Genomic DNA, 26,446 nt, shown 5'->3' on the forward strand with positions numbered 1-26,446 from the left:
AAAGAAAGAAAGAAATCGAGACCATCCTGGTCAACATGGTGAAACCCAGTCTCTACTAAAAATACAAAAAATTAGCTGGGCATGGTGGCACGTGCCTGTAATCCCAGCTACTCAGGAGGCTGAGGCAGGAGAATTGCCTGAGCCCAGGAGGCGGAGGTTGCGGTGAGCCGAGATCGCGCCATTGCACTCCAGCGTGGGTAACAAGAGCGAAACTCCGTCTCAAAAAAAAAAAAAAAAAAAAAAAAAAAAAGGTATGTACAGGGTTGGAGGGAAACAATTGGTTAGACTGGGGTTTTTTACCCAGCCTGAGGTGGGCGAGGTGAGGCAGGAAAAGCTTCCCAAGGAAGCTGGCTCCCCACTAGACTATGAGGTCACAGACTTCTCTAATCTTTTTTTTTTTTTTTTTTTTTTTTTTCTGTCAACCAGGCTGGAGGGCAGTGGCATGGTCATAATTCACTGGAGGGTCAAACTCTTGGCCTCAAGTGTTCTCCCAGCTAAGCCTTCCAAGTAGCTGAGAGTACAAGTATATGCCACCATGCCTAGCTAATTTTTAAAAAAATTTTTTAATTTTTAATTTTTTTTTAGCTAATTTTTTTTCTTTTAAACTCCTTACCTTAAGCGACCCTCCTGCTTCAGCCTCCCAAGGTGCTGGAGTTATAGGTGAGAGCCACCATGCCTGGCTTCTAATCTTTTTATCTCTATCATTTAGCACAGCAGTGGCAAATAAAACATGCTCAGTTAATATTTGCTAAATAAATAACGAGGGGAAAAAAAAGAATGTAGCGGAGGTCTTGAGGAGACGGTGTACTGTCGAGGAATGGAGAATTTCCCAGAGCTGATAGAAATGGGCAAGTAAAGGTGGGATGTGGATCAGGATGGGGGTAGCAGGTGCTCCAGGCTAAAGAAAGAGCCTGAGCACAGAGCTGGGGAGAGTCAGGGAAATGGCACAATCCTCACACTTGCTACACCTGTGACCTGGCTTTTCCCCGAGACATAATCTCTTGCACATTTTCTTTTTAGATGGAGTTTCACTTTTGTTTCCCAGGCTGGAGTGCAATGGCATGATCTCAGCTCACTGCAACCTCTGCCTCCTGGGTTCAAACGATTCTCCTGCCGAAGCCTCCTGAGTAGCTGGGATTACAGGCATGCACCATCACACCCAGCTAATTCTGTATTTTTAGTAGAGATGGGATTTTGCCATGTTGGCCAGGCTGGTCTTAAACTCCCGATCTGAGGTGATTTACCTGCCTCAGCCTCCCAAAGTGCTGGGATTACAGGCGTGAGTCACCGGGCCTGGCCTTTTGCACTTTTTTATGAGCATCTCTCAGGTGCCGAGCAGTAGGGTAGGTGCTGAGGGGAGGACTGAATCTAATGGGGCTTTACCTTGTGCTCCAGCCTGGTGGAGACTCATATATCAGAAAGCATAAGTACTAAAATAGAGTATGTCTAACACACAAGAGCAGCACAGCGGAGGAAGAAAAAACAATAACGGAATGAACTGTAAACTCCAGGTGCTTTTCCACGCATCTCCCTGTGAGGTAGCTATTTCAAGAATACTCTATAGAAGGCCAGGTATGGTGGCTCACGCCTGTAGTCCCAGCACTTTAGGAGGCTGAGGCAGGACGAACACTTGAGGGAGTTTGAGACCAGCCTGACCCATCTCTACTAAAAATATACAAATTAACCAGGCGTGTTGGCACCCATCTGTAATCCCAGCTACTCAGGAGGCTGAGGCAGGAGAATCACTTGAACCCGGGAGGTAGAGGTTGCAGTGAGCCGAGATTGCGCCACTGCACTCCAGCAGCCTGGGCAACAGAGTGAGGCCCTGTTTCAAAAAAAAAAAAAAAAAAAAGAAAAAGAAAAAGAATACTTTGTAGAAGAGTATATGGAGGCTCAGAGAAGTTTGTTCCAGTTGCGTGGGGACTCGAATACCAGGACTTTAGCCATTACATCCTCGGCCTTGTCCACCGTGGTCTTGCATGGTATACAGTTACAGTTCCCAGCACAGAAATTCTAATATTTCCCAGTTCCAGCACTGTTTTTGTGTGTGCTTCCTGGGGCAAAATGGTGCTAGGGCAGAATGGGCATGGGCTTTGGGACTTCTAAGTTAGGGATGAAGGCCGTACATCCAGGGCTTATTTCTGAAGTTAGGGATGAAATGTAGGCCAAGTGCACAGGTGTGCTTGAGCAATGCTGACAGGCCTCACCTGTCAGAGGATATTTTACCTCCCTTCTACTTGAAAATGTCCTCTCCAGAGGTCCGTGGGGAAATGACTGTATGTACTGGGCTTTCTGTGATGATGGAAATGTTCGACATTGTCCCACATGGTGGCCACTGCCCCATGTGGCCATTGGCACTTGAAAATATGGCTGTTGTGTCTGAGGAAATGAATTTTAATTTAATTTAATTTGTAATCGAAATAGCCACATAACTAGTGGCTACCATATTGGATAGCACGGGCGAAGAAACTAAAATTGTAGACACCACTGAGTCCAGTTGCTATGGTCAGAACGTTTGTGTTTCCTCCAAATGCATACATTGAAATCTAATCTCCAATGTGATAGTACTTGGAAGTGGGGTCTTTGGGAGGTGATTAGGTAGGTGATGAGGACAGATTGCCCACCAGTGGGATTGGTGCCTAAGCCAAGCTGAGAAGCGCATCATGCAAACCTGCCTCCCATTCTGTGCCTAAATAAGATAGCTACAACGATAAAAAGCTACATGCTTCCTCTGCATTTCTCACTAGGAAATTCCTTATGGGCCCCAAGATAATTTACCCAAAAACAGTTCTGTTGGGTTTCACATGGACAACGTAGATTGACAGCTTATCTTCACAGGTATGAGACAAAGAACAGAATTCAGTCACCCCTCTGCTCACCTGAGATAAATGCATAGCTGATGGCTTCCTCTGCCCTATGTTTATTTTATCTCATGTAAAAGTGCAGATTCACTGAGCTAGGTGAATGCATAAGTGATTATTCCTCTACGTGCCTCTTCTATGTGAATGGCTGAGCAAAAGCTCAAAGAGTGAAACTGCTTAGCTCTTCTCTATCGACATCTTTTAAAACTTCCTTCCTCTTTTCCCAATATCTGCCCTTTCCCCTTTAAATATCGAAGCCCTCAAAATCATCTTTGGAGAAAGGTATAGACCTGTCTCTTGGGCATTATCTTTAACCTTGGCAAAATAAACTTCTAAATTGATTGAGACCTGTCTCAGATACTTTTTGGTTTATAATGACCACTGTATTAGTCAGGGTTTTCCAGAAAGACAGAACTAATAGGATTGATGTATATATGAAGGGGAGTTTATTAAAGAGTGTTGACTCACATGATCACAAGGTGAAGCCCCACAACAGGCCATCTGCAAGCTGAGGAGCAAGGAAGCCAGTCCAAGTCCCAAAACCTCAAAAATAGGGAAGCTGACAGTGTAGCCTTCAGTCTGTGGTTGAAGGTCCAAGAGTCCCAAAGCTGGAGAAATTGGAGTCTGATGCTCGAGGACTAGAAGTATCCAGCATGGGAGAAAGATGGAGGCCAGAACACTCAGCCAAGTCTAGTCTTTCCATGTTCTTCTGCCTGCATTTTATTCTGGCTGCACTGACAGCTGATTAGATTGTGCTCATCCAGATTGAGGGTGGGTCTGCCTTTCCCAGTCCACTGACTCAAATGTTAATCTCCTTTGGCAACACCCTCACAGACACACCCAGGAACAATACTTTGCATCCTTCAATCCAATTAAGTTGACACTCAGTATTAACCATGGTATTATCTGTGAACCAGGAAGCAAAGTGGACCCTCACTAGAAGTTGAATCTGCCAGTGCCTTGATTTTGGACTTCCCAGCCTCCAGAACTGTGAGTTTCTGTTGTTTATAAGCCCACTCAATTTACAGTGTTCTGTTACAGCAACCTGAACAGACTAAGACACCAGTTAGATATTCTAAGCGTGGTCTGTGGACCTCAGCATTGCTGTCACCTGCAAGCTCATTAAAAATGCAAATTCTCTAGTCCTATGCAGACCCACTGAATCAGAAACTGAAGATTTGGGTATACTTTGCAAGGCACGGGCCCCGTCCAACTATTTATTTTCTAGATAAGGAAACTGACCCCTGCCCCCTCTTCTGATACCCCTAAATTGATACTTGGCTAAATTGTAGCCAAGTTAACTTTACTAATGCAATGTTTTGGGATTGAGGGCTTAGAACAAATACCAAAGGGCACCACTTGTCTCAGTCATTTTGTGCCACTATAACAGAATACACTGGCTCACAGTCTGGAGGCGGCGAAGTCCGAGATCAAGATGCCAGCGTCTGGTGAGGGCCTTCTTGCTGCATCATCACACTCACTGCATCATCACGTGAATATCACCCATTGGGCCCACCTCCCAGCACTGTCACATTGGAGATTAAGTTTCCAACACATGAATTCTGGGGGGCACATTCAAACCACGGCATCACTGTAACCTAATATTTGCTAGATGTCCCAACTCTCTTGCTATACTTCTTGCTCCAGCATAGCATTCTTAGATCTTACAAATTGTTCCAATAGTTAAAGGTGGGTGGGGTTAGGGTACAGAGAATATAGGAAGAGGAGTCAAGCTGGAGGCAAGAAGAATGGTTAGGATGCTGCTATAGTCACCCAATAAATAGCCAAACTGTGTTGGGGCTAGTGAAAATGGAGAGGGAATAGACTCAAGAGGTAGAGGTAGAAAGAACAGAGTTTGGAGGCTGATTGGATTCGAGGGAAGACTTGGCCTGAGATGGCAATTTTGGTGCTTGAAGTTTAGTCAAGGATCATTCAGCGAGCATGAGTGAAGCCATGTAGGGCAAAGCCAAAGGATGGAACCCAGAGGAACACCCAGATTTTAAAAACTAGGCTGGGTGCGGTGGCTCACGTCTGTAATCCCAGCACTTGGGGAATGCTGACAGGGATGAGATGCAGAGAGTGAATGGAGGAGGTGATGGGAGATGAGAGAAAAAACCCACCTCCCAAGTGATAGGAGGAGGGGAGAAAAGTGTAAGGACAGGTGTAGGTTAATTTGTAAGGTATTTTGGCAGGAAGTTGAGGAAGTTCTTATTCTGTGAGGCAGGAGCTAAGGTCATTGGCTAAGAGGAAGGGGAGAGGGTAGAATTGGAGATTTTGGAGACAGCAGGTGCTCAGTACATAGTTACAGATGGGCAGATGGATGAGAAACAGCAGAGGAGACTGACTTGGGAAACAAAATAAGATTGTGGGGCCTCCTGGGAGGTTATCTGTGCCTGTCCATGGCTATCTCACAGGATCTCTAAGTACATATCCTCCCATGATAACTGGAGCAGGGAGAGGCGCTTGTGAAGCATGGCAGAGGAGAAAGAGTGACAGCAAGGACTGTTCCCCATCAGTTTTCTGTAATATATAATAGTCTGGGTCCTAGAACCTTAGAGCAGGAAGAGGTATTGAGTAAACCCTCTTGTTGTAAAGGGGAGGTATTTTAGTCTGTTTTCACAGTGCTATAAACACCAGAGATTGGGTAACTTATGAAGAAAAGAGTTTTGATTGGTTCATGGATGCATAGGCTGTATAGGAAGCATGGTGCTGGCATCTGCTTGGCTTCTGGGGAGACCTCAGAAGACTTACAATCATGCGGAAGGTGAGAGGAATTAGGCACATCACATGACCAGAGCAGGAGGAAGAGAGTGAGTGAGGGGCAAGGTGCTCCACACTTTTTTTTCTTTTGTGACAGAGTCTTGTTCCGCTGCCAGGTGCCAGGCTGGAGTGCAGTGGCGCTATCTCGGCTCACTGCAACCTTCGTCTCCTGGGTTCAAGCAATTCTCCTGCCTCAGTCTCCCAAGTAGGTGGGACTACAGGCACATGCCACTATGCCCAGCTAATTTTTGTATTTTTAGTAGAGACGGGGTTTCACCATGTTGGCCAGGATGGTCTCGATCTCTTGACCTTGTAATCTGCCCACCTGGGCCTCCCAAAGTGCTGGGATTACAGGTTTAAGCCACAGTGCCCGGCCAAGGTGCTCCACACTTTTAAACAACCAGATCTCCTGAGAACACACTCTGTCATGAGAATAGCATGAAAATCTTACCGTGTTTCCCAAGTCAGCCCCCTCTACTGTTTGCCATTCATTCACCCATCTACACAAATGTGCTGACTGCCTGCTATGTCTCCCAGATCTCGAATTCTACACTCTCCCTTTACTCTCTGTCAATGACCCAAGGGGATGGTGCTAAACCATTCATGAGAAATCAACCTCAATGATCCAATCACCTCCCCAAGACTCCACCTCTAACGCTGGGGGTTACAATTTGACATAAGATTTGGGAAGGGACACAAATCCAAAGCATATTGGGAGGAAATTGAGAATAGCAGTCAAATGACTTGCTTAATTTCCATCAGATGGTCCCTATCAGAGCTGAGGCTCGAATGCTGGTCTTATTCTTCCCAGATGAGTCCACCTTTTAGGAAGGTGAGATGAAGAGCCCAGAACAAAAACACTTGGCCAGAGAGGATGTGGAAGAGATGGAAGGATGCAGAAAGAGGAGGATGGACTAGAATGAGCAGATGAGCCCAGGCTGGAGTGTGTCCAGCACCAACTCCAATTACCCCTCATGACAGGTAACCTCACCTTTACGACTCTCAGTGTCTGTATTTGTACACTGAGGGCAGACATACATGCAATTCTGCTGTGTGAGAGATAACAGGTGTCAAGTCCCTAGTGCAAAATCCATCTTCAGTGGTAACGAAAGCTTCACAGTTTCACAGAGGCCATTTCTAATTGACTCTCGAAGCTCTCTACCCCACTAAGAATGGTTCTAAAATGACATCAAACGGAACAAGGAGGGGTACAGTGAATGCTTTGTCCTGAGGTTTTGTTCAGAACTTGACAGGCTATCCAGAGGGCTCCCAAGATGGTAGCCCATGGAGGCTTTCATTGGTCCTAGCACATGGATTCAGTCTCCGCAATGAGCAACAGTATCTGCCTCCTGCTTTGAAAAAGGAACAAAAAGGTAAGCCTGTAGTCAAATACACCCACAGCAGCAAATCCTCATGACAGCCTGTCCACAAAGAGTGGTGGGAAAGATGAGCGATGGCTGTCCGCCTCAGTGAACTCCAATGAAAGGGCGACAAAGGGAAGCGAGGGGGTGGGCACGGGGGCCTGTCAGCTATGCCTCCAAAAAGCATTTCAGCCTCCTGGCCCTTGATTCCTGCTGCCCACTACTCTTCTCCTCATCATTGTTCCTGGACTATTATAGCTGCTTCCTAATTCATCTCCCTGTCTTTGGTCTCTCCACCTTCAACTGGCTCTCCACTGTCACTGTCAAATTAAGAAACTGCTTTTTTCTTCTTCATTTTTATTTTTATTTTTGTAGCTGTTTACCTCACATTGCCAGAGAAATCGTCTCAAAGCACAGATCTGACCTCACCCGTCCTCTGATTGAAATCTGTTGTGTGCTGTGTTTTATACTCCGTGTTAGTATTTTCCCTATAAACTGGCCGCTTGCCTGCCTGGCGGCCTCCCCATCACACTGCAGGTGGCTGGAGGTTTGGATCTGTTTCTGAACACTCAGGAGCCCCGGACCACCACCTTATCATGGACTAGTTGGTGCATTGCGCTCTCTCTGCTCCAGTCACACTAATATTCACTCAATTCCTCAAAAGCTTTTCCTCACCACTGAGTCTTCTCATGTTTTCTTTGCCGAAAACATTACCACTTTGCTGCTGCTTCTAGCAAACTCCTTATCCTTATTTGAGACATCATTCCTTCGGGGAAGCCTTCCCTGGACCCCCAGCTGAAGCTAGCATTCCAGTTTCCTCTCTGTAGGTAGCTCAATGACCCCAGCAACCTGGACAAATGACAATAACGATGTTTCACTGTCAACATGTGCATTACATTATAAAGAACTAAATCGAATTTGGAAAAAAGAATCTTAAGTATGCTGACTTTGAAATATGAACTCTAAAGCAAAACATGATGACAAAATGCAAGAATTTGTCTTAAATCTTGTTAGTAAATAATACAATGGATTTTGTTTTGATTCAGCACTATCAAATTATTGGTAAGTTTAGCAACTTCTATTTTTCCTCCTGCTTGAATTGTATGCTGAATAATAAGGTTTTTTTTTTTTTTTTCACTATTGCTTAAATACTGTTGATTCAAATTAGCTACTTGGGAGGCTGAGGTGGCAGGATCTATTGAGCCCAGGAGACCAAGGCTGCAGTGAGCCATGATGGCACCACTGCACTGTAGCCTGGGAGACAGAGTAAGACCCTGTCTCAAAAAACAACAAACAAAAAAACATGTATACAACATACCTGGTGTATATTAAATACTACCACATGCCTTAAGGAGTGAACTCCCAAGGGGTGTTCTTTGGAGAAAGAGAAATCGGATGATGAGGTTAAGTGTGGTGGTTACCAACATCCACTGTGATATTGTTTCTACCCTTTGTGTTTTCTTGTAATTTGGTCTGTAACTGCCATTAGAAATTAGGAAGGTGGTCCCTAAATATTGAGGCACACTTGACAGAAGGATGTATTTCTGCACCTGTTATTAGAGCAACATAGTATCTTCTCATTCAAACGTTTATGTAATTTCATATTCTTTGGTGTCCCTAAATATTGCTGCACACCTGACAGAAAGATGTATTTCTGCACATGTTATTAGCGCAACAGAGTATCTTCTCATTCAAACGTTTATGTAATTTCATAATTGGTTATCAGGGGCCCAAGTCTCGTGTGCACCCACACTACACCCAGACTTTTAAAGAAAGCTCCATCAGAGGTGAATTACTACCTTCTATTCTTGAATTCTATGCAAATACTATTTAGTTTGTTTGATAATGTCTTCTTGATTATGAAATGTTCTTCTTAAATGTACACGTCCCATGCACTAACCCATGCACTATAAAGTATAGTTTATAGTTCATAAACTATATTGGTTGCTTCAAATTCGTTTTGCCCCCGATTCCTTCCCGTCTTATTTATCTAACATTTAATGTCAACGAAGATGCATCGGGTAGTGCTGTTACCAGCTGGTCTATCATTTGCGGATGTGTAGTCAATTCAAAGTGCTGTCCACCAGGTGGAGTGCTTTCACCTTAGGGAGCCCATTGAATAGAGCCCTTGAATTTTGGGTGGCCAATATCCCTGATAAGCTCCGGGTGAGGTGGAGGGGAGAGGGGAGAAGTTGAATCTGAGTTCAAGGTTTCTGGTGAGGAACTACCACATCTAGGCTTCAGATTTACTACTGATCAAGATGGAGTTTAGTATTTATGATCTAAACCTCACGCAGCAACAAGCCAGACCCGAACCTTACTGCTATGCGTCAAACTGTGTCCTGTTGGTGCCACAGCCCTTCCAAAAATGTGTATGTTGCAGTCCTAACTGGTACCTCAGGATGTGACCTTATTTGGAGATAGGATCTTTTCAGAGGTAATCAAACTAAACGATGTCATTAGGGTGCGTCCTGTCCAAAATGACTGGTGTGTCTTTATAACAGGAGGAAATTTGGACACAGATTTGCATAGAGGGGCTGGGCACGGTGGCTCACGCCTGTAATCCCAGCACTTCGGGAGGCCGAGGCAGGTGGATCAGCTGAGGTCAGGAGTTTGAGACCAACCTGGCCAGCATGGCGAAACCCCAATTAGCTGGGCATGGTGGTGCATGCCTATAATCCCAGCTGCTCAGGAGGCTGAGGAAGGAGAATCACTTGAACCTGGGAGGTGGAGGTTGCAGTGAACTGAGATCATGGCACTGCACTCCAGCCTGGGGCGACAGAGTGAGACTCATTTTCAAAGAAAAAAAAAAGATTTGCATAGAGTAAAGACAATGAAGAGACACAGGGAGAAGGCCATTTACAAGCCAAGAAGAGAAGCCTGGGACAGATCCTCTCCCCTCAGCCATGAGAAGGAACCAACCTGCTGTCATCTTGATGCTGGGCTTCTAGCCTGTGGATGTGAGACAACAGATTCCTATTGTTTAACCCCTCCGTTTGTTATGGCAGCCCTAGCAAATGAATACACCTTCCTACTCACATTTTGGGATAATTTAAGCAAGCTAGGGGGAGGGGTGTGAAAACGTGTGTATGGCCGAAAGAAAAAGGTATGAGAAGAGTTGGGTCTGCACAAAACAGAATTGTAGGTGCAAAGAGAACACATGTATCCAGCAGAGAACTCTTTGTGTGACAAGGCCTGTGTTTGGGTGAGAGTGTGGTTTATATGTGAAAAAGAGCTGTGTGTTTGCTCGAAGCATGAGTACTGCACGCATTGAAGGAAGTACATATGTGTAAGAAATCAACATGCATAGCACATGTGCAGACACATAAGGGAGAAAGTGTGTGAGGATGTATATGTGTGAGGGAGAGAAAAGTGTGTGTGTGTGTGTGTGTGTGTGTGTGTGAGAGAGAGAGAGAGCGAGAGAGAGAGAGAGAGTTTTTTTTTTTTTTTTTTTTTGAGACCAAGTTTTGCTCTTGTTACCCAGGCTGGAGTGCAATGGTGCGATCTCGGCTCACAGCAGCCTCCACCTCCCGAGTTCAAGTGATTCTCCTGCCTCAGCCTCCCGAATATCTGGGATTACGGGCATGAGCCATCATGCCTGGCTAATTTTGTATTTTTAGTAGAGACAGGGTTTTCCATCTTGGTCAGGCTGGTCTCAAACTCCCAACCTCAGGTGATCCACTTGCCTTTGCCTCCGAAAGTGCTGTAATTACAGGGGTGAGTCACTGTGCTCTTCGGAGAGATATATTCTGTAGGATAATGCTGGCCAAGACACAAAGGGCAGAAGAGAGCCACATCTAACTGCCTTGCCCACACTGCTGTTTTTGGGGAAGGCCTCTGCTTATTGAACCGGCTTGGAGAGAGATGACTCCTTTGCAAGTTACAGGTTGGCCATCAAAGTGTTTTAGCTTGGCCCCATTCTTGTCAACATTTTTAAACCAGGCAAATTCAGCTCATTTGAGAAAATATTTTGAAATTACTTTTCCATGTTTTGGTTCGAGTTCAATCAAGACATAAAATAAGGGTCAGGTTCCAGGAAAAACAAATCTAATCATTTGCACTTGTGTGCTGGCATTTAAATCAATGAACTAGAAGCAGGGAGATGATTCATTAAATAAGAAAATCATAAACAACTTTTTCATCGAATTTCATTGCTTTTCTTAGTTGAGAAAAGAACCAACTTAATTAGTTCTATCAACTAATGAATTCTTAGGTGGTAGGACTTTACGCATTTCTAAAATTCATTATAGATCTTCAAAAATAGGATTAAATGGTTTCTGTCAAAGTCATTGTTTTAACTAGTTAAGGTATGGGACATCTTCCCAGAAATTTTTCCCTCAGAGTAACATCATATTCACTTTCATTCTTCTGTTGAGCCAAATTACACTTTTGTCATGGTTGAAAGTGATCACCTATTTAAAGAAAGGAATTCATTTTTGGAATGAATTCTTCCATAGCAGGAGTGGGAAAATATAGCCCAGGGGCCAAATCCACTCAGTTGACTACTTTTTGCTTTTTATTTTTATTTTGTAGTCCATGAGCCAATAAGTATACTTTTTACATTCTTAAAAGGTTACCTTCAGGTGGTGAGCAGTGGCTCTTACCTGTAAGCCCAGCACTTTGGGAGGCTGAGGCAGGATAATTACTTGAGGCCAGGAGTTCCAGACCAGCCTGGTGACAGAGTGAGGCCCTCATCTCTAAAAAAAAAAAAAAGAAAGAAAGAAAGAAAGAAAGAAAACAATGAAGTTACATTTTAAATAGTTATAGAAACCTCAATTCTGCCTCCTAGAAGGCGTTGACTAAAATATCGACCTCTTGCCATTTAAGAAAAATTTGCTGACCTCTGTTCTATGGGATTTTATCTGCCTGGTAAGACATAGGCTGTCAAAACGTAAAGAGAAAAAAATCTAAGGGCATTTTTCACAGTGATTATTGGTTTAGCAGTTACAGTAACTAACCCAAACCAGGGATTGGACATTTGGGCTAATGTTAGTTAATTCAACATCTTATTCTGCACGTTTTTACTAGAGTGGCTGAAATGAGATGAGTTATACCCTAGAAAGATAAATGCAGTTCCAGAATGTTCACTGCAGTCTGGTTTATAATCTCAACTCAAATGTCTATCAACAGAAGAATGTATGTATGACTTGTGCACTACTCATACAATGGAATATTATTTAATAGTTCAAATGAATAAACTAGAGCTATATATATGATCAGACGGATCTAACAATCTCGAGCAAAACAAGACAAACTGACCAGGTTTCAGAATGAAATAGGATGGTAACACGCAGGAAGTTGTAAAGCCGATAAAAATTCTCTATATGATATATGAGCACATGTTATGCAGTAATAGTATAAAAACAGGAATGGGATGCTTTGGAAGAGTACTAGGGGTGACCTGAGGAGGGCTTCCACTGTTTGCAATATTCATGTCTTATATAAACAGTTGAAGCAAGTGTGGCACGATGTTAGGATTGGCTGGTTCTTGAGCACATGGGCTCTTTAGATTACTCTCTTAGTTTAGTGTGTTTGAAAATTTCACAATGAGAAAAGTCAAATGTGGGTGTTTGAGCTATTTCATAATGAGAAAAGGAAAATGATGCTGCCGCCAATCGAGTATGGCGAGCTGCAGGGATTGACCCAGGCTGCTTTTTCACTGAGAACCTGCAGTGTGCTGGCAGGTGCTGGGGCCTACACCTCACTCCCTGCTTTTATTGCTTAACCACCCAGTCCAGATTTGTGAACTGCGAGTTTTCAGGGCGTTTTCAAAGACAGTGGTTGTTAGGCCCAAGGCTAGGGGTCCTAGCGGTGAGTGGCAGGGGGTCCAGGGCCGGTTTCCTGAGTCCAGTTCTGCTTCTGACTGCCTCTTGAAAACACAGGGGCCTGTGTTTTGCACAAAAAAAAAAAAAAAAAAAAAAAAAGGGGAGAGAGAGGAAAGAAAAAGAAAAAGGAAGAAAGAAAAAAGAAAGGAAGCAAAAGAAAGAAAAAGAAAGAAAAAAAGAAAAGAAAAGAAAGATCTCGAATTTTCTTTGTTTCTTGTCTCAGCTTCCTCCAGTTTTACTTCTGCCCCGTGCTCGTCTCTGGGGCCACTTCAGCAGCAGCCGCCAGTGAGGTTTGCAGGGACTCATCTGAGGTTCGTTTATTTCTTCCTTCCTTCACTCATTTTTTTCCGACCTGTCACCAGGAAAAGCTGGCCGGGTTCCACCCGCAGGGGCCCAGAGTTCCAGAATCTTCCTCTTCCTCTGTTGATCTCAGGCCGGTCCCCTCGTGGGCCGCTCGCCGACCTCGGCTGTTGGGGACCGGGTCCCCCGATCTCCCGCGGCTTGAGCGCTCGGCGGCGGTGGGGAGAAGACCGTGGGCGCCGCGGTGACCGCGCTCGGTCGGGCTCAGTCCCGCTGGCCGAGCGTGCGTGTCCGGGGGCCCCTGCGGTGCAGTTTTCGGGAGGCCTGGGCTCCACTCCCGCAGCCTCACAGCCATGCCGCGTCCCGTCTGGGCGCCTGCGTTCCCAAGCGGCAAAATGACCTCGGTCCTCCGAGGGGTCTCCCAGCCTCTGTCCAGATCTTCTTCCCCGCTAAGTGCCCTGTCCCCGGCGGGGGCGTCCAGTGTGGCCCCGCAGGAATGTCGGGGTGCGTGGCCCGGGGGTGGGACGGGGCCGCTACAGGGAGGGCGGCCTCGGGAAGAGCAGGGAGGACGCGGCACCACCGAGCGCAGAGGGCGCACGGAGCCCGGGGCTGGCGCTCAGGTGCGAGGTTCCTACCATCTTTCTGAACCCACGCGGGTGGGCGAGGGATGGGACACGGCAGCCGCCAGGGCAGGACCAGCGGGCAGGGCGGCCCCACACGGCGACCTTCCCTGGGACGCGGGAGCCGGGAGCGCGTCTTTGTTGGGAACAAGGGCGGGCGGGTCAGGATAAAACTGGGGTTCCAGGCCCGGGGCGCGAACCCGAGTGGGAGTGCGCGGGGGCTCCCCTCGGTCCCTGTCACCTGCGCCAGCAGTCGGGCGCCGCTGGGGGTGCCGGGCCCGCGCCCTCCCCCGACCCTTCCCCGGCGGAGGTCCTGGGGCGGCCGCGGAGGAGGGCCGGGCGGTGGGCTCGGCCGCCCCGAAGACCCGGAGAAGTGGATCACAGGGGGCGGCAGGTGTCAGGGGTCGAGTCCTCCGCGCAGGCCGCGGCTCCGGAGATCCGGGCTTTGCCGAGCGCCCCGCGCCTCGTCCGGGGCCAGGGCCTGGGCCGGGTCCGGGCTCTGCGGCCGCCAGCGCTGCCTGGAGGCTGGGCTGGCTTCTGTCGGCGGCGGGCGGTCGGGAACGGGGCAGCGACGACAGGACAAAGGGCCCGAGGTAGGAGCGGTCCCGCCGGGCGGCGCGGGCGCGGGGTTGTGGGGGTCGCTGCTCGGGCGGCGGGGGGGTGCTTGGCGCGGGAAGAGGCGCCCCGCCAGACGCGGGCACTTCCTGGCCTTGGTCCCGGGAAGGAGGTGAGAGGTGTCCGGGGTCGACCCTGGGAGCGTGTGGGGACCTGGGTAGTGCCGCTGCCGTGCGCAAGTGCGTGCGTGTGTGCGCTTGCGTGTGCATGTGTGTGCGTGCGTGCATGTGATGTGTGCGCGTGTATGGGTGTGCGTGCGTGCATGTGATGTGTGCGCGTGTATGGGTGTGCGTGCGTGTGTGTGCGTGCATGTGTGCGTGTGTATGGGTGTGCGTGTGTGCACGTGAGTGTGCGCGTGTATGGGTGCGTGTGCTGTGAGAGCACGCGAGGCGCCTGGCGTTTGGCACGTTTGGCACATGGTGAGCGCTCGGTAGGCGGGAGCTGTGAACGGCGGCGACGGTGATAATCGTATTGCAAGGGTGTGTGTTTATCTGACTCTGTGTGTTTACGGGGACTGTCTGGAGCCTAGAGTGGCAGCCACATATTCCCAGCACTTGGGACCCGGGGGAAAATTTTGGGGCATCTTTCCTGAGTGGCCCTGGGACGTTGGTTTAGGGGCTCCTGCACTTGAAGACGAGGGTTCAGGGGAGGGGGGGGATTCCTAACTGGATCCCAGTTTAGGTCCTGGGAACAAAGGCTGCTTCCCAGAAGTACAAGAAGGGGTGTGTGTGTGTGTGTGTGTGTGGCCCAGCCACTGGGGCGCCGGCGGCTGGAGGCCGGGAGAGCCACCATTCGTGCAGAGGGACGCCCGGCCATTTTGCTGTCAACTCTCTTTTGATCCCTGGTCTTGAGGACCTGCAAAAAAGAACTACTACTTACTTTGTACACTGAAGCTTTTCTTTAATAAACTTTTATTAGAGAGTTAAGTGTTACTTCAGGACTTGAAAGACTTTTTATTATCCCTTTAAAACAATAAATGTGTAAATTTAGCTTGAGTAAACACTCCTTTATTCCTAGTGAGAGCACTTTAATTTCTGCATTTAACCTGGGAATTAGACAAGGGGTTTCTGAGCTTCGTCGTCTGTAAATACTGTGGTTGTGCTGCCTGGTTTGTTGCACTTTGTAGGAAGATGTTATTGGGAGTTATAAAGGCCAATTAGAATTCCATGTCTCTATCCTTTTAGGATTTCTTAAATCTCTGGGCAGCTTTGCAGAATTGTTCATAAGCAATCTATTGTTTCCAGACCTTATTTTCTGAGTGCTTTCTCAGAAAAGTTTGTTTCTAGGAAAGAAAAACCAAATTTAAATATGAAACAATTAAACGGAACAACACAGGTGAGAAAATTTTTCTACAGGTCTTTTTCCATGCCAAAATCTGGTTCATTTAAAGTTTGCAGTGTGATCTGTGGCATTTCGGTTCCCAGCTGCAGTGCATGAGGTGTTCTGCTTATTCTTTCAGGGACAAGTTTTTTTTTTTTTTTTTTTTTTTTTTTTTTTTTTTTTCATATGAAGTAAACTCGGGAGCTAGGCACAGCTCACACCTGGAATCCCAGCTACTTGGGAGACTGAGGCCAGAAGACTGCTTGAGGCCAAGAGCTCAAGACTAGCCTGGGCAACATGGTGAGACTCCCATCTCTTAGAAAAAAAAAAAAAAAAGAAAAAAAATTAGCAGGGCATGATGGCACATGCCTGTAGTTCTAGCTACTTGGAACCTAAGCCAGAGGGTCACTTGAGCCCAGGGGTTCGAGGCTGCATGAGTTACAATCGTGCCACTACACTCCACTGCACAGAGCAGTGGGTAAAAAAAGCTCAGGCTGAAACTGAGTCCCATCTTGACCTTTCTTGTTATTGCAGATGGTTTAAATGGTTTATTGGTTGTTTAAAATGATTCTGATTCATGAAGATAGCCAATTAGATCAATACCTGAAATCTTTTGCTGGGTAGGTAATTAGTAGCAACATTTATTTTATTTATTTTTATTTATATATAGTTTTTGAGACAGTCTTGCTCTTTTACCCAAGTTGGAATACAGTGTCACAATCTCAGCTCACTGCCAACCTCCGCCTCCTGGGTTCAAGTGATTCTTGTGCCTCAGCCTCCTGTGTAGCTGGGGTCCCAGGTATGTACCACCATGCCCAGCTAATTTTTGTATTTTTAGTAGAGGCAAGGTTTCACCATGTTGGCCAGGCTGGTCTCGTTATCCACCTGCCTCAGCCTCCCAAAGTGCTGGGATTACAGGTGTGAGCCACCACACCCAGAAGCTACATTTGAATCATCTGTGTTTACCTGTTGTCACTTTCAATAGGAGAGGTTTTGATCTCAGACAGCCTGTCTAAAAGGATTCTATGCTTGGTATGAAGTTGATCACTGTTTCTTTCATTTAGTAAGCAATTTATTGAATGCCTGTGGCATTATAGATGTTCATTCTATACCATACCATTTTACTTGACATTAGAAACCCTCTTTTAAAGAAAACTGGGTCCACTTTGGGGATTCAAAATTTGAATTATTTAGAAATTCCAGAGTGTTCTGAGGCAATTTCAAAGTAGAGCTAATGAATGGTTAGAAATCAGAATGGGAAAGTGTCACACAAAGAGAGAGGACAAGCCCCCAGAATGCTGCCCATGCCCAGGGACGGGACATTTGCAGGAACCGCTGGCAGGATGGGCTTGTCTTACAGTAACTGGTGAAGGGAACTTGCTTTCAGGAATCTCACCTTTCCTCTTCTAGCATTCTCTGTTCTAGACTTGGAAAGGAAGCAGTTAGGGCTTTTGAGGGGACAATGGACCGTTAGGGCTGTCTTTGGACAGTTCATAGAACTCTGGGCTAGCTATTCCAGAGCATCCAGGCGGACCTCTAATTCCTTCATAGTGACTCTAGGCAGTTAACCCTCTCAGCTCTTACACTGCTTAATGGGGAGTCTTAGATATTGGTTTAGTTTCTGGACATACACATAAATTGTAGTACTTTTAAAAAAATTAGGTTTTTTTTTTTTTTTTGAGACGGAGTTTCGCTCTTGTTACTGGAGTGCAATGGTGCGATCTCGGCTCACCACAACCTCCGCCTCCTGGGTTCAGGCAATTCTCCTGCCTCAGCCTCCTGAACAGCTAGGATTACAGGCACGCGCCACCATGCCCAGCTAATTTTTTGTATTTTTTTAGTAGAGACAGGGTTTCACCATGTTGACCAGGATGGTCTCGATCTCTTGACCTCGTGATCCACCCGCCTCGGCCTCCCAAAGTGCTGGGATTACAGGCTTGAGCCACCGCGCCCGGCCAATTAAAAAAAAAAAATTAGTTTTAAGTTTTATTTTTGTAGAAATGAGATGTCACTATGTTTCCCAGGCTGGTCTTAAACTCCTGGCCTCAAGTAATCCTCCTATCTCTGTCTCCCAGAGTGCTGGATTATAGGCCATCTAATGGTAGTACTTTAAAGCTAAGTGCACTAAAAAGGCAGGGGGAGGCTCTTATAGAAGTAATATATATTTGTGAAATAAAATATAAAAAAATACAGAAGAGTTAACAAAAAAAAAAACAACAAAAAAAACCACAAAAAACGGCTGGATGCCGTGGCTGACGCCTGTAATCCCAGCACTTTGGGAGGCTGAGGCGGGTGTATTACCTGAGGTCAGGAGTTTGAGACCAGCTTGGCCAACGTGGTGAAACCCTGTCTCTACTAAAAACACAAAAATTAGCCAGGCATGGTGGCGTATTCCTGTAATCCCAGCTACTTGGGAGGCTGAGGTACGAGAATCGCTTGAACCCAGAGGTAGAGGTTGTAGTGAGCTGAGATGGCGCCATTGCACTCTATCCTGAGCGACGAGAGCAAAACTCCATCTCAAAAACAAAACAAAACAAAACAACCCAACAGAAATCTATGATTTAGATATAATTACTCTGAACGCTGTCGTGTATTTTTTCCTGTTATAAAAATGAAATTCTATATGCTTCTAGAACTTAGTTAAAATTATATAATTTATATCTCATTTTAATATAATTTATTGTGGACATTGCCTGTTTTGAGATCAGTATTTCTTGACATTGTCATTTTAAATACAATTTTATAGTCTATTGTGTTGAAAAATTATAATTCAACTATTTCTCTAGTGGATGCTTGAGCTTTGCCTGTCATTTGTGCTTTTAATGTTCTTTCTATTTTGATAAAACGTCATTGATTGATGGTAGTACACATTTCTCAAACTTGCCTACTCTTAGGAAGTGACAAAAATGCTGAACTTCAGGGACATGAGATGAAAAGAGATGAAGCTTTGCCTCAGTCCTCTTGATCTCAGTGGGATAAGCTAGCTGGCTTTTAACGGCCTCTCATGCCACTGTTCCACCTGCAGCAAAAATGGTTGTATTTTATTGATGCCATCAAATTATGAGCTTCTCAGGAAGAGACATTTATGTCTTAGTTTTGTCTGTATCCCTCGAGTGCCCAGCCAAGGCTTGGCAAGCCACAGATGTTCAAAACATACTGTTTTTCTGAGGGAGAGGGTGTATTTTAGGGGTAGTGTGAGAGACCAAGCCCTTCAGAAATGTGCAGCGACAAGTCAAGTCTTGATTTAAGTGAGTCCCATGATTTTTTTTTGATTATGGAAAATTTCAAACGTGTGCAAAAGTAGAAAGATGAGTATCTTGAACCTCCGTGTTTATCATTCAGCTTCAGCGATTGTCAAGATTTTGTCAGTTTTGTTTCTTGCCTTTCCTCTCTCTATACCACAACCCTTTTGGATCACTTTAAAGCAAATCCAAGACATGATATAATTTTCTGCCCCTGGCGTTCTCGACCACAAATTTACATCAGAGTCCAATGGGAAGGGATGTCTTCCAGGGCTCGACAAAAGGAGGTGGGCTGGCTGGGAGGTTGTGTACCGGAAAACTGGTGACCTGGGAGTCAGGGACCTGCCATCCTTCTTCAGTTTTGACCTTGACAGAAGGGTTCTCCTTTGGGGACTCGGGTTCTCATCTGCCGCTTGAGGAGGTTGGCCTAGGTAACTTAAAAGCTTCCTTCTGGGCCAGATGTGGTGGCTCACACCTGTAATCCCAGTACTTTGGGAGGCTGAGGCGGGTGGATCACAAGGTCAAGAGATCAAGACCATCCTGGTCAACATAGTGAAACCCAGTCTCTACCAAAAAAGTACAAAAAATTAGCTGGGCTTTGTGGCGTGTGCCTGTAATCCCAGCTACTCGGTAGGCTGAGGCAGGAGAATTGCCTGAACCCAGGAGGCGGAGGTCGCGGTGAGCAGAGATCGCGCCATTGCACTCCAGCCTGGGTAACAAGAGTGAAACTCGGGCTCAAAAAAAAAAAAAAAAAAAAAAAAAAAAAAAAGCTTCCTTCTGATATTGACTTTACTGAAGCATATGCTCTGCCTGTCTACTGTGGTGGTTCTCAAATTCTACAGCTACCTGAAGCAGCATCAGCATCATCAGGGAACTTGTACAAAATGCAGATTCTCTGGCCCCTCCCTAGACCAACTTGGAAACTCTGGGGGTGGTGACTCGCAGTCTGTGGTTTAATGAGTCCCACCAGTGGTCTCTGATGGGCACTCAACCTTGAGAACCACAAATCCGTGAAGGTGTCCGAGGAGTCTGTAAGCTCTTAAAATAAAAAAAAAACAGAAATGAAAGCTCCTAGAAAGTGCATTTACCTGCTTGCAGCTCTGTAAGTCAACCAAATATCAGACTTCTTCCTTCTGTGCAGAATGATATTGGCTGTGGAATGATGGTGAGGTCTTTTGTTGATCAGGAACTCTGATTGATAGTTATGTGTTCTTGATTCATAAAGATTTGGGAAAGAGGCTGAGGCCAGGAGTTTGAGATCAGCCTGGCCGGACATGATGAAATCCCATCTCTACTGAAAATACAGAATTAGCCAGGTGTGGTGGAGGGCACATGTAATCTCAGTTTCTTGGGAGGCTGAGGCAGGAGAATCGCTTGAATCCAGGAGGCAGAGGTTGCAGTGAGCCAAGCCTGCGCCATTGCACTACAGCCTCAGCAACAAGAGTGAAACTCGTCTCAAAAACAAACAACAACAAAACAAAACAAACAAAAAACCCCACAAAAATTGGGAAAGAAATTACTGGATAAAATCTATCTGAATTGGGGCATATGTAGGCAGTTTTCATTAAAAAAAAATTGAGAAGCATTTCATATGACACACCACATTTGCAGTGACATATTTATTTGTTTGACATCTGGTCTCCTGCCAGTATACAACACGTGCTATCAGATCACTTTTGGTCACTCTTGTTCTCCAGCACTCAGTACGATGGCTGGCCCATAGTAGGTACTCAGTAAATACCTGATGAATAAATGAGCTTTTGTTCTTTGGGGAACTTACGGAACTCCGGATAGAGAATGCCAAGCTTAATATTGGTAGGAACAATTAGAGAACAATTCGGAATTCTACTTTGGGCCAGGCACAGTGTAATCCCAGCAATTTGGGAGGCTGAGGCAGGCAGGCAGATCATGAGGTCAGGGGTTTACAGACCAGCCTGGCCAACCTGGTAAAACCCCATCCATAATTTTTGTAAAAATACAAAAATTAGCCGGGTATGGTGGCGCACACCTGTAATCCCAGCTACTTGGGAGGCTGAGGCAGAATTGCTTAAACCCGGGGAGCAGAGGTTGCAGTGAGCTGAGATCGTGCCAGTGCCCTCCAGCCTGGAGGAGAGAGCAAGACTCCATCTCAGGGTGCGGGACAAAGGAATTCTACTTTTAATTCTTGCTCCCAAATGTAGGAGAACTTGAGACAAAGGATCATATCATTTCATATTTCTCAAAGGACAGTATTCTATTATGTGCTTAGCAATGTCTTAGACTCTGCAGAGAATTATGGAGGCAATGGAAGAGAAGAATAAAATATGGGGCTCATGCATATAAGATTAGTTCATCAACTTAAATTTCTTTTATTCCTTTGCCTTTCAGACTCAAGAGGTAGCTGAAAAATTATTGCTATTAGAGCCACCACTTCTTGAGAATCTACCATGTAAAAGTATGTTAGGTGAATTGCCACTCTCTTTATGTTATGATATAATTATATATTGTGTACATAATATATGTTATTACATATTATATATAGTATATATAATTGTAATACCAATTTACAATTTGCATGCTACAAAATTTGCCTTTTTAGAGTATACAATTCAATGCTTCTAAATATATTCACAGAGTTGTACTGCTATCACCGTGATCTAATTCTAGAACATTTTCGTTACCCCAGAAAGAAGCCCCAGACCTATTAGCAATCATTGCCTGCATCAGGGACTGGGAGAAGGGGATGCAGTGATCTTCGCTCACTGCAGCCTCTGCCTCACAGGTTCAAGCGATTCTCCTGTCTCAGCCTCCCGAGTAGCTGGGATTACAGACACATGCCACCATGCCTGGCTAAGTTTTATACCTTTAGTAGAGATGGGGTTTTGCCATGTTGGCCAGGCTGGTCTTGAACTCCTGACCTCAGGGGATCTGTCTGCTTTGGCCTTCCGAAGTGTTGGGATTACAGGCGTGAGCCCTTGCACCCAGCCTTGGAAATGTGTTTTTAATTCTCTTGGGTATTAAGGAGTAGAATTGCTGGGTCCTAGGGGAACTCTAAGTTAACTTTTGGAGGGACTGCCAAGCTGATTTCCAAATTAGCTGTACCATTTTACATGTCTACCAGCACTGTATGGGGGTTCTAATTTCTCCATATCCTTGTGTACAGCAGCTACTGTTGTCTTCTGGTGATAGCCATTCTGGTGGGTGAAGGTATCTCACTGTGGCTCTCATTTGCTCTGGTATGTATTTTCTGTGGTTTAGATGTACAGGTTTGCATTTTCCCTGCTTACATTATATTCTAAGCATTAAGAAGAACTGGATCAGCATAGCACTCTTTTAATCATTTCCTTGACATGACATAAATTTCTGTATCTACTTTTTTCATGATTTAGAATCTTAAAATAATGTCTGCATATTAGTGTGCTTAATTTTTGTTTTCTTACTTTTAATACAGCTTCTTTGGTATAATGTCCAAATCCTGTCAATGGTATCAGAAGAATGACTTATTAGAAGCCTGAGTAAAAGCTAAAGAAATGGGCTAAATCACTAAAAAGCTTACTAAAGGTTTTTAGAAGTAAGTCTGAGAGTTGGGTCAATGGTCTAATCCTAACCTTTGAGCTCAGAATGGAATATGATTTGACCGAAATCAGAGGATTAGAAGCATGTTTTGTCTCTAGCTGAGACTTGGAAGAGTTATTCCACCTTCTTATACCTCCACTTACTCATCTGATAATGCCAATAAAACTTTCCAAGAATTCTCATAAGATTGAATATTTTGTTCATGGAAGGTGTTCTTGGCATGTAGTAGGTCTCAAGTAAACGTTAACACCCTGTCCTTCTGGTTCCCAGGAGTGAGGCCGGAGGCCATAAGTGGCTTGACCCTCTAGTTCCAGGCTCAGCAGCTAGTTTTCTTCTGGTTTTCCTCTTCACCAAGAGCTCATTGACATATTTGGATGCCCTGTTTCTGCCTTGTTCCAGTGGTTGGCTCTCTGTGCCCACTTCTGCTAACTACCCTTCTGCCGAAGGGTTTAGTGATCCCATTCACTGTGTATGTGAGGCCTGGGCACCTCTGTTCCAGCCTCTTGTCAGTGACTTCCAGTGACTGTGCCCTGACTTGGTGACTGGCTCCCACTTCTTTGGGCAGATCCTTTGGGTGCTGTCGATTTCACAGTCCTCTTCCTTGGTTCCCTATCACCCTTCCGGACGGCTGGCTTACTCTCTGCCTGGCCACCGTGCGTTGTTTCCGTGGTCATTGAATGTGGCACTTTACTCTCAGATTGTTCACCTAGCACTGGAGCATCGTCTTGGACATGCCAGGCCTGAGTGGGCTCCCCCTTCATGCCCACCCCACTTGCTAGAAGCAACTGTGCCACATTTGGCTGAGTCTTAAGTTACGACGAAAACATCCCTCATCCTTTCTTCTCCAGACCCTCAGTATGCTCTGTCAAGAAATGTTTGTTGGTTGGTTTGTTTCTTGTTCAGCCATCGAAAACCCAGTCTGCTGTACTCCTGGCCATCCGTACGCAGCTTCCCCAAAAGGAACGTGATAAATTGGGAGCTCAGCTGTGTTATCACAGTCTCAGATCTGGAGCTGGCTTCACATGGCAGAGGCTCATTCCCTGCCATGAGAAGTCTGAGATGAGGGGTGGGTTTCCATGAGACACTGACCTGGGTTCCCCCTGAGCCGACTTCCCATTGACTAGGGCCTGTGAGTGCATGAATGGGGATGGGGACAGTGGGAATCAAGTTTGCCAGAATCAATGTAAGGGAAGAGAAAAGGGTAAAGGTTTGTTTCGAGGAAAACAGTCTTTCATCTGGACTGTGCCCCAGGGCAGCCCCCTTGAGACTCACACTGCAGGCCTCCTGGGGAGGGAGGGAACTGCCACGGGAAGGCAACACCAAGTGCCTGCGGGGCCAGCAAGAGTCTCCAAGGCAGTTGTGCCAGGCAGTGCCCACCCCACTGAGGGTGTGCCCTAGGAAAATGGCTCCTTATCTGCTGGGGGCAGGCCACAGCTGGAGCAGAGAACAGACAAGAGTGACACAAATCAGCAAGACTAGGCTTAAACAATGGGAGCTGAGGCTCAGCAGCTGGAGATACCCTGTCAGGAAGCAGAGCCCAAATTCCAGGAAGGGCTGATGCCAGCTGCTGGCCTTGAGCAGTTGTCCCAAGATGATTGATTGTATGAACCCATCAATAAAGACACCGTGAGTAGGCACCCCAACTGTCTGCTTTTCAACCTAGTTATACAGCAAGTCCCGACTTAATGTTGTCTATAGGCCGTGGAAATGGTGGCATGAAGGGGAATGAGGTGGGTACTGTTTGCCGTAGGAACTTGTTTCTCTCAATTAGCCCAGGGTCCAGTTTCATGGAAGACAGTATTTCCACGGACAGGGTGTGCTGGAGGATGAAACTGTTCCACAGCAAATCATCAGGCATTAGATTTTCGTAAGGGGCACGCAGCCTAGATCCCTGGTAGGCGCAGTTCACAATAGGGTTCGAGCTCCTATGAGAATCTCATGCCGCCACTGCTGTGCTAGGAGGCGGAGCTCAGGTGAGAGTGATGGGGAGCGACTGTAAATACAAACGAAACTTCGCTCGCTCACTGCCCACCTCCTGCTGTGTGGCCCGGTTCCTAACAGGCCATGGACGGGTACTGGTCTGTGGCCTGGGGATTGGGGACCCCTGAATTAGCTTATGTAAAATTGGTTTCTTTATACAATATGTTATACTGAGCCAGTATTAACGCAAGCTTATGTTTTTCAAGGTGGCATTTTTTCCCCAAAATTGTGGAGAGCGGATTTAGTGAGTCGTTTTGACCAGTAAGTCCTTAATTGAATGTTCGCTCTGCATCAGGTGTTGCATTGGGCATGGGAGGGGGCACGGGAGGTGTCAGCTGTGGACTCTGACCTCAGGCGCCAATTTGTAAACTACAGAAATGGAAGCTATAGCTGTTATCCTTGTGAACGGCTACAGACAGGAGACAAGTTTAGAGAGAGTAGAATTTGAGCTGGTGTGTTTGGGGACTTAGGAGGAATGAACCTGATGGAGAAAAGGTGAGAGAAGAAATGAACAGTTGCTGTAGCCCAGGCACCCTACACAGGCTCCTTCACTTGCTCCTTACGTGGTAAGCCGGAGGGGGAAACTGAGGTGCAGAAAAGCCCACGGACTTGCCCTGAGTGGCACAGCCAGCAGATGGTAGGGAACCCATTTTTGTCTTACTCCAAAGTGGGAGAGAGGCTGGACAGAGCCAGGCTGAGAAGATGGGCTGCAGGGGCAGTGTGACCTGGGGGTGCCCCCAACACTGAAGCCATCTTCCCAGACTTGTCACCACAGAGACTCATGAAATGTTGGGGTTATCAGATACCTTCTGGATCCTCTGTGCGGTTTGTAGACTGGCTGTGGCAGTATCACCTGGAAAATCAATGGAAATGTACATCCTTGGGCCCCCAGACCCTCTGAATGAGCGTACCTGATGGTGGAGCCCGGTGCCACCCAGGTGCATCTTACGGATGCCGACAGTTGAGAAGCATTGCTATGGACGCTGCTCTAGAGTTGCTCTCATAAGAGACTCATGGAGGAGATCCTTGGTCTGGAAATCTGAGGTCCCTTCCTGATGCAGCTGCAGACTTCTGGCTTCCTTATTTGTCCTTGTCTTTCAATGATGATAATCCTACATCTTTTTTAATGGAAGTGATCCGAGTGCTTAAACTAATGGGTGTGTAGGTAACAGCTGGTCACCTGGAGTCCTACAGACTCAGGGTCAAATCCGAACTCAGTGACACTTGGGCAGGCGACTTAATGTTCTCCAGATCTGTTTCTTTATCTGTAAAGTGGGCTCAATAATAATCAGCACCTTATGGGATGGCTGCCAAAATCCTGTGGGTTACACGTCAGGTGCTTAGACCATTGCCTCATACGTGCAAAGAGCCCCCAACTTGTTATTACTGTTTTTATTAGCGTCATCATCACCCATGACCTGCCTTTGAGGCCTGGCCTATTCACTGCTGGTGGTGGTCAGTTTTCACTGGCTGTCCGCGCCTCCTGCTCTGTTCCTCTGGTGGTTGCTGTGTGTCATTCTGTGATCTTTGGGAGATGAGTCTCCCCCGCTTGCCCCTTCCCCCTGTGACATTGACTGGTCTTCTGGGGAATCAGGCCTGTTGCATCATCTGCTTGTCGCCATGCCTCTTTCCATAGACATACTGCTCATAAGTCATGTTGAGCATCTCACTGGGAAGAAGATTGGTGGCTTTACACTACCAGCTGCTGTCATTTACTAGGTCCCTACTTCGTGCCAACCTTTTACATTAGCACTAAGCTTCGCCACAGCCTGTGAATGTAAGGACTAGGATATACCTTCTACAGCTGTGTAAATGGAGGCTCAGAAACTTGCTAACTGGGTGGAACCATGCACACCTGCCATTTTTGTAGGCCAGAATTGCGACATATTGGCAATTTCATTCGGTTTAGCCTAGTACTTTTATCATACAACACAGTTGTTTTTCCACAAAATTTAGAAAAGAAAGGTCTCAAGGAAATTTTGTTTCTTCTAACCAAACTGTTACCTA

General features: G+C 46.2%; 1 protein-coding gene across 3 annotated transcripts in view; it reads left to right on the forward strand.

The window, feature by feature from the left end:
* The first annotated feature begins 12,779 nt into the window (after nt 1–12,779).
* GREB1 (growth regulating estrogen receptor binding 1) overlaps nt 12,780–26,446 on the forward strand; it is a 163,731-nt gene continuing 150,064 nt past the window's right edge. Inside the window, exon 1 of one of the 3 annotated variants that reach the window (XM_039460758.2) lies at nt 12,780–13,118. The gene's annotated coding sequence lies outside the window, so the exon portion shown is untranslated. Of the gene's footprint in view, nt 13,119–13,676; nt 13,728–14,022; nt 14,321–26,446 lie in introns of those variants that run through there. The other 2 variants (XM_039460759.2, XM_039460756.2) reach the window with 2 other exon arrangements.

This window comes from Saimiri boliviensis, chromosome 1, assembly GCF_048565385.1.
Source record: "Saimiri boliviensis isolate mSaiBol1 chromosome 1, mSaiBol1.pri, whole genome shotgun sequence".
Lineage (NCBI taxonomy): Eukaryota > Metazoa > Chordata > Mammalia > Primates > Cebidae > Saimiri > Saimiri boliviensis.